The sequence below is a fragment of the Balearica regulorum genome, chromosome 15 (assembly GCF_011004875.1).
Source record: "Balearica regulorum gibbericeps isolate bBalReg1 chromosome 15, bBalReg1.pri, whole genome shotgun sequence".
NCBI lineage: Eukaryota > Metazoa > Chordata > Aves > Gruiformes > Gruidae > Balearica > Balearica regulorum.
The window spans coordinates 3,479,533-3,486,028 of record NC_046198.1 but is presented as its reverse complement, the minus strand read 5'-3'; positions in this window follow the sequence as shown (position 1 = coordinate 3,486,028).

Sequence of the window (6,496 nt, the reverse complement as noted above, 5' to 3'; positions counted from 1 at the left end):
AATATTATTTATGCTAAGAATGGTCCCTTAGCTGAATGCTTACAATTTGGCCTCTACACCTGCATAAATATTTCAAAGCATGCTTACTTCTTTCCCGTTAACTCAGTTTTTCTTAAAATCCTTCTAGACTCCATTTCGTCTAACCTATACTTTTTCCTTATTTCCTTACTTCTGGAAAATCTAAGATGGAATTAATGAAAAGCAACTGCTATATACACAGCAACACTCTCCAACATCTCACCCTATAGAAAGGGTGAAAGTTACCAAAGAAGGTATCTTTATGTCTTTTGCAAGACTCTTGTTCACCGTGTTTAGGATTCTTGGACCAGTTTGAATTATTTAAACATTCATCCAACCCAGAGATACTTTTCCTCTAACAGGAAAATATTAATCCTCACTAGAATACATATTGGGCTTGTTCCCAAAATCAAGACTCTTGGATTATCTTTTAGTGCTAGTTGCTGGATGTATCTCAGATTTCCATAATACATTCTACCAATTTTTTCTTATATAAGGTGCCTTATTTTGCTTCTGTTACTTCTACTGAATTTTGAAAAAAATAATTAATACACTAGGTTTGCTCTATTTATGATTCTAGAAAACATACCAGAAATCAAGGTGTTTAAAAAAGCTTTCTTTTTTCTTCCTTTAATCTTGTGGACATGGTTAAAATGCTGGTTTTTCTAAAACTAGTTTTCTTTCTTAGCTGGATTAGTTGGGGATAAGTCTCATCCAGAAGTAACCAAAATACACTGACAAGTGCGTATTATAGCTTCCAAAGGTTTTTGTCTTAAGAAGTTATCTTTGACAAGATAAGGTGCCTACAGCCATTTTGTGGAGCAACAGTGACATTTAGTGGCCACTGAAGCAATTCCTAAATCCTGTTGACCCTTTATTGTCTTGTTGACCCCAGGAACATTTAGCATAGACTGTCACCCTCGCTGTGATTCACAGTTAATTTCCCCTTCCTTCTGTCTACTGTAATGTTTGTAAAGGGGTAAAAAGCTATTTTCTACAATAGATTACAATGGCATTTTAACAGCATAAATTTTTGTTTTGAGGGTCTTCCTTGAAAGTCAGCTCTTCTGCATATCATGATAAAACAATAATAACAAATATATTCCAACTGGTCTGAGAACCAGACCAAAGCAGTATTGTACAAATCAAATTGCAAGGGTTAGATAAAGTGAAAAATTATGGGAAATAATGGTTCTCTCTCAACATTCTGGCATTAAGCTCAGATCATTCATTTGTGGTTTTGCTTTGTACCCTGAGCAAGAGGTACTTGCTCCTTCAAAATCCCTGTTTTCTACTTCACAGAAAGCCCCTTTTCCCAGATCTCTGTACCCCTATTGATACAATTTTAAATTATCTGTGCAGAACTCTGCAAACTAACCTGGAAGAGGAGCAGAGCTAAAGCTCTCCTAGGTGGCATGCTGTAACACCACAAGCAGCTCCCTTCCTGAGCTGAAGGAGCCACAGGCTCAGGCACACAAGGCATCACTTAGTTATTCTGCAGCACAATCCAAGCCATGGTCTATCTATCAGCACAGAGTGAACAGCCAGGTCTGATAGCCAGTACAGCAGTTCAAAATTATTCTGTTTTAAAATAGACCTAGGTTCCTTCTGATTAAGGCTTTAGAAAAACTTCTGCAGAGCACCAAGAGAAGAAATGGTCAACACTGAGTGTGTGCAGCCTAACGCTTCTATAGCTGAACACCCAAGTACATTCTTGAACCTACATGCTATTCCTTAGGGCACTTACAGCCTGCCCAAATTCAGTGTCCACCTAAAGCTTCTTCAAATATACTTGTGGGTACATTGCTATGTATTGTTGGATGCCAGCTAGACTTCACTACATATATAAAAGCAGCTTCAGTGAAGGGTTAATAGACCATTGCATGTGAAATTAAGTCTACGAGCTCCTTTGAGATTACAAACATTACATAAATATGAGTGATTGTTTTGTTTCATTCTGATTTCAGGGATATTTTAATAAAGGAGATTAGGTGTTTGATAACAATCATATGAACATAAAAATTACATTTAGAACTTTTCAGCCTGTTTTTAAAGAAAATTATTTAGCTTAGCCCATTGACAGGAGCCACATATCTATTAACATGTAAACTCCTGAGAGTCCATCCTGTGTGCCATGCTGGGTCTCTAATACTCAGAGAAAACATTTGTTGAAAGATCAAATGAGAAAAAAATCAGACATTCAGCTAATATCTTCCTGAGTGCCACAGCAGCAACCCTTGTACTCATCTTGTCTGTATTATACATTGCCCCTCAATGGAAGGAGTAAATTAATACCTACATAGTTGGACACATTGAAAGAGCAGAGATGAGAGCTGGATGGCTAAAACAAATAGCTTTGCTATTTAACAATTGTTGTGCTTTAGCCCCAGCTGGCAACTGAGTACCACACAGCCACTCACTCCTCCTCCCTGGGGGATGGGGCAGGAGGATTGGAAGGAAAAGGTAGAACTTGTGGGTTGGGACAAGGACAGTTTAACAGGACAGCAAAGGACAAGAACAACAACAATACTAATAAAAGCATATACAAAGCAGACAATACAGAATGCAATTTGCTCACCACCCAGAACCTGATGCACAGCCTGTCCCCAAGCAGCACTCCCTCCTTCCCAGCCAGCTCCCCCCTTATATACTGAGCATGACCTCATAAGGCATTGACTAGCTAGTTTGGGTCAGCTGTTCTGGCTGTGTCCCCTCCCAGCTTGTGAAAATTAACTCTATCGCAGCTAAAAGCCAGGACAACTAACTATGGGAAAAAAGGACATGACTATCTCTCCCTGAATCCACTCGTTTCATTGAGCACTTAATTCCTTGTTTTCCCACTTAGGGTAATATTTGCAATTAGTGTCCCACTTTGGAGAAAGCTTCGTATTACTGCATGCCAAGCCCATGAGCAGCTTTGAAAGCGTGACACTACAGTTATCCTCCATGACTCCAGAATTTAAAGGGCTATTTCAGGGATGGATTGTCTGTCCTGACCAAACTTCTTCCCTATAAAGAGCTTTGAAAATGTTTTATAGTTTTAACCACAGCCAGGAGTTTCTTTCAGGTAGTGCTATAATTTCTCTTTGAAGAACTTAAAATTGTGCTTTAATAGAGTATTTCTCCCTCTAGTCATTTATTTTCTTCTGTCAGCCTTGTTCCCAACTTGTAAAAACCAGGAGTAGTTGGTGTGCCGGTGAAGCGCAGTGCAGAGACCCCTGCTCCAGCCAGATCCACGTAGGTCATTCACCAGTAGCAGGAAGCTCAGCAGCTTTTTTATCCTGATACTCGGCTCTGAGTTTTGTGTTGCCCAACAAAATAGTTGCAGGATCAGAATTACTGTATTCACAACCAGCTCAGCCAACTCTTAAGCTACCTTTCAACAGCATTGCAGCTACATGTCTCCAGTAAGAAACTAGTTTTGAACTACGAGGAAGCTGGAATAAGAGCAGTTGATAGAGATGCTTGCAATCATGAGAGCAGTCACGCACTGCTTCCCAAAACAGGGTTTTCCTCTCCCTCCTATCCCATGTAATGGTTTTGCAATGTTTGTAAATTCTTAAACAAATGTTTAATAACAACAAAGCCCTGCAGAAGTCTACAGAGGAGAGAGTCTACAAACATGTCGGTCAGTTTTGCAAGGCTTCAAGTCTTCTTCTAATTAGAGGGAATTTCTTCCTCAGGGATCTGGTCCAGATAAATTACCTCTTTCTAAACTATTCATATTTATTTAGGTTCTGCCACAGATTGGGAGCTTAGGCTTGTCACAAAACATATGAAAATAAATGAGTTATTCAAATATTTTAGCATCCACCGGGATATCTAAGTGTATCAAAGAGGCTGTGATAGGCAGTTTACATTTGCTTTTCAAATATGACTGAAAGCTGAAAGCTTTTGTCACCTGGGTCTTCTCTTTTCTGTTCCTTCGATCCATTTTCCTTGCAAATAACCACATGTGAACAATCCAAACTGAATTAGGTATGGCTTCCATAGTATTGCTTATTTGCAGTAAAATAAAGTTTCCCTTAAACCTATTTTATTTGGCCAGTTTTAACAAGGACCTCCAGTTCACATTTTGCAACTATGCCTTTATACTGCTTGTGTCTTATCTGAAAAAACCAAGCAAAGAGAACAGGGCTCCGTCATCATTGCTTTAGATACAGAAAAGATTTGCCTGAGACTCCGAGTTATATACAAGCTATCCCTCTATATCTTCCGCTGGAACCCTACTCTTGGCTACCTCAGTGGCAAGAATCCCAAAAGTCTGCGAGGAAATCCGAGCAAGTATTCTCAGCAGTTATCTCTTTGGCTATCAGTAATTCCCTCCCAAGTTCTAGCAGCACACATTTCAAACCCATTTCTGAGTAAATGCCTATTTCATATAATGTCTTCCTGCAACTAATTGCATAGCTCAACTCATTAACTACTTCTTCCCCAGCACACCTGGTTTTTCTCAAGTTTTCTTAACCAGTTCTGTGATTTCCAGTCACCTAGCAAATCTGTTACACATAATAGCTGGCCTCACAGCTAAACTTGCTGTGATTTACTAAGGCTGTAAAGAAACCAATCAGATCTACATATTTTGCTCTGATATCCTTCCAAATTGGGTATTTCCTTAGGAAATGCTGACATATCTATCGACAAGCCTTATGTTTGTAAATGTCCTTCTGGGTTTTGAGCAATTTTTTTTTTTTTTTTTTCCAGAATAGTAGCAAATAATTGAACTGTTTTCCTTACCTTTTGCATTACTGCTGATTTCCTCTGTTTGAGCAACTGAATGATCATTGTTGCAAATTTGGTTGGCAAATGTCACGACCTGTTTTAGAATTCCCCTGTTCCATCACACCTATCAGAAACAGAACTGTACTCACCGGCCCCAGGGCAGTCCATTTTTCCTTTTCCTGGTAGTGGCAGCTTTTTTTCCTCATGAGCTACAACAAAAAATTCTTAAAATTCTTTGGCAAGTTCCAGAGTTTCTCAGTATATCTTTGTCTTTCTTTTGCTGATCATCACTTGCAAAGCCAAGTCTACCCAAGTATTAATAAATCAATTTATTGCCGATTTATTTTGGGAGTCCTCCTTTGTATCAAACGTACCAAAAGCTCCACTCTGTTTTCATATTCTGCCAATTCTCTTCCTATCCAGCTCCCCACTAGTTCCTGGCAAGGTTAAACTGGTGGCTGACTGGAAACAGCATGTCAAGGGCTGGGCAGTCTCTTTTCCTGGGTGTAGATTTTAAGTATTATATTAGTCAAATTTGATGCAGCAGAATCCCATTTCTGTCCATCTCCTGCTGACGGGATGCTGACGGTAAACTGCGCTAAACTGACCATCCAAATCATTTTGCAACATTTTGCATTGATTTGTATGACCAAAATAAGCCAGAATACCTCCAAAGTAGGCAACTGTTGGAAATTACCTGTAGTTTCTTACTGATCCGGTTCCCATTCTGACTGACTTCTACTGATCTGTGAATTCTTAATCTTTTCTCAGTGTTTTTTCTTAGCTCCTTAAATTGTTATTTTAACTAAGTCCAGGGCTCTGTTTTCTGATGAAAAATCAAGTTCCTTGTCCAAGCTCACAAATTTGCAAGCAAGAACTAAATCAGGTCTCTACACCCAGGCTTACTGGGGTAACTACTCGCCTGAATTATTTGAAATACAAGGCTAGCATTACAAACCAGAGTTGGTCAGGCAGATGTTTATCTTTAGAAATACATGCTTAATAAGTTTTATTGTTAGAAATACATGCTTAATAACATAAAAATATTTCACAAAAACATTACTGTAACCATAATTGTGAAGGAAAAGTTATCAAAACATTTCTTTCATCAAGTTCAAAATGACTTGTAAAACTGATAATTCTGAAAGCAAACCAGTAAAATTGAAAGAGTGCTCCTATCTCTTTCAAGCCAAATATTGCCATACAGCATTTCAAAAAAAAGGAAAATCTCAGAAGGTATTTTGTCACTTTTATTGTTGCTGTAATCTGAATAATCACTTCTACCACAAGCCTCCTGTGTTGCACAACTCAGCCCTATATACGCACAACCTTCAGCTTCCACCTCAAGTTTTCTTTGGATGCCCCACAAATCCATTTCTATGCTTATGTTGTGCCTTAGGTGGCTATAATCAAGGAAGGAACTAGAGTATAATATTATAATTTTCATTTTAGAGTCTTGCTGATAACTCAGGGCAGTCGCAATCATTATTATCATGGCAGACTCACTCTGCCTCTTTTACTGCTCACTAACTCTGACATAGGGCTGTATTCGTTTTCCCCACCTTTGAAAAGGAGGATGACTGGCTCACAGACAGCGAGAAATCTTTGGAAAGCAAAACTTCTAGCTGTGTACCTGATCCCAATAAATTTCTTGCAAACTATATGCAAACTCTTTTCTGTGCATCTGTTTTAGTAATAAAGTGAATGGGATGAGGCATAATTCCTTAGCGATCATGTGGGTTTGAGATACTTCTGA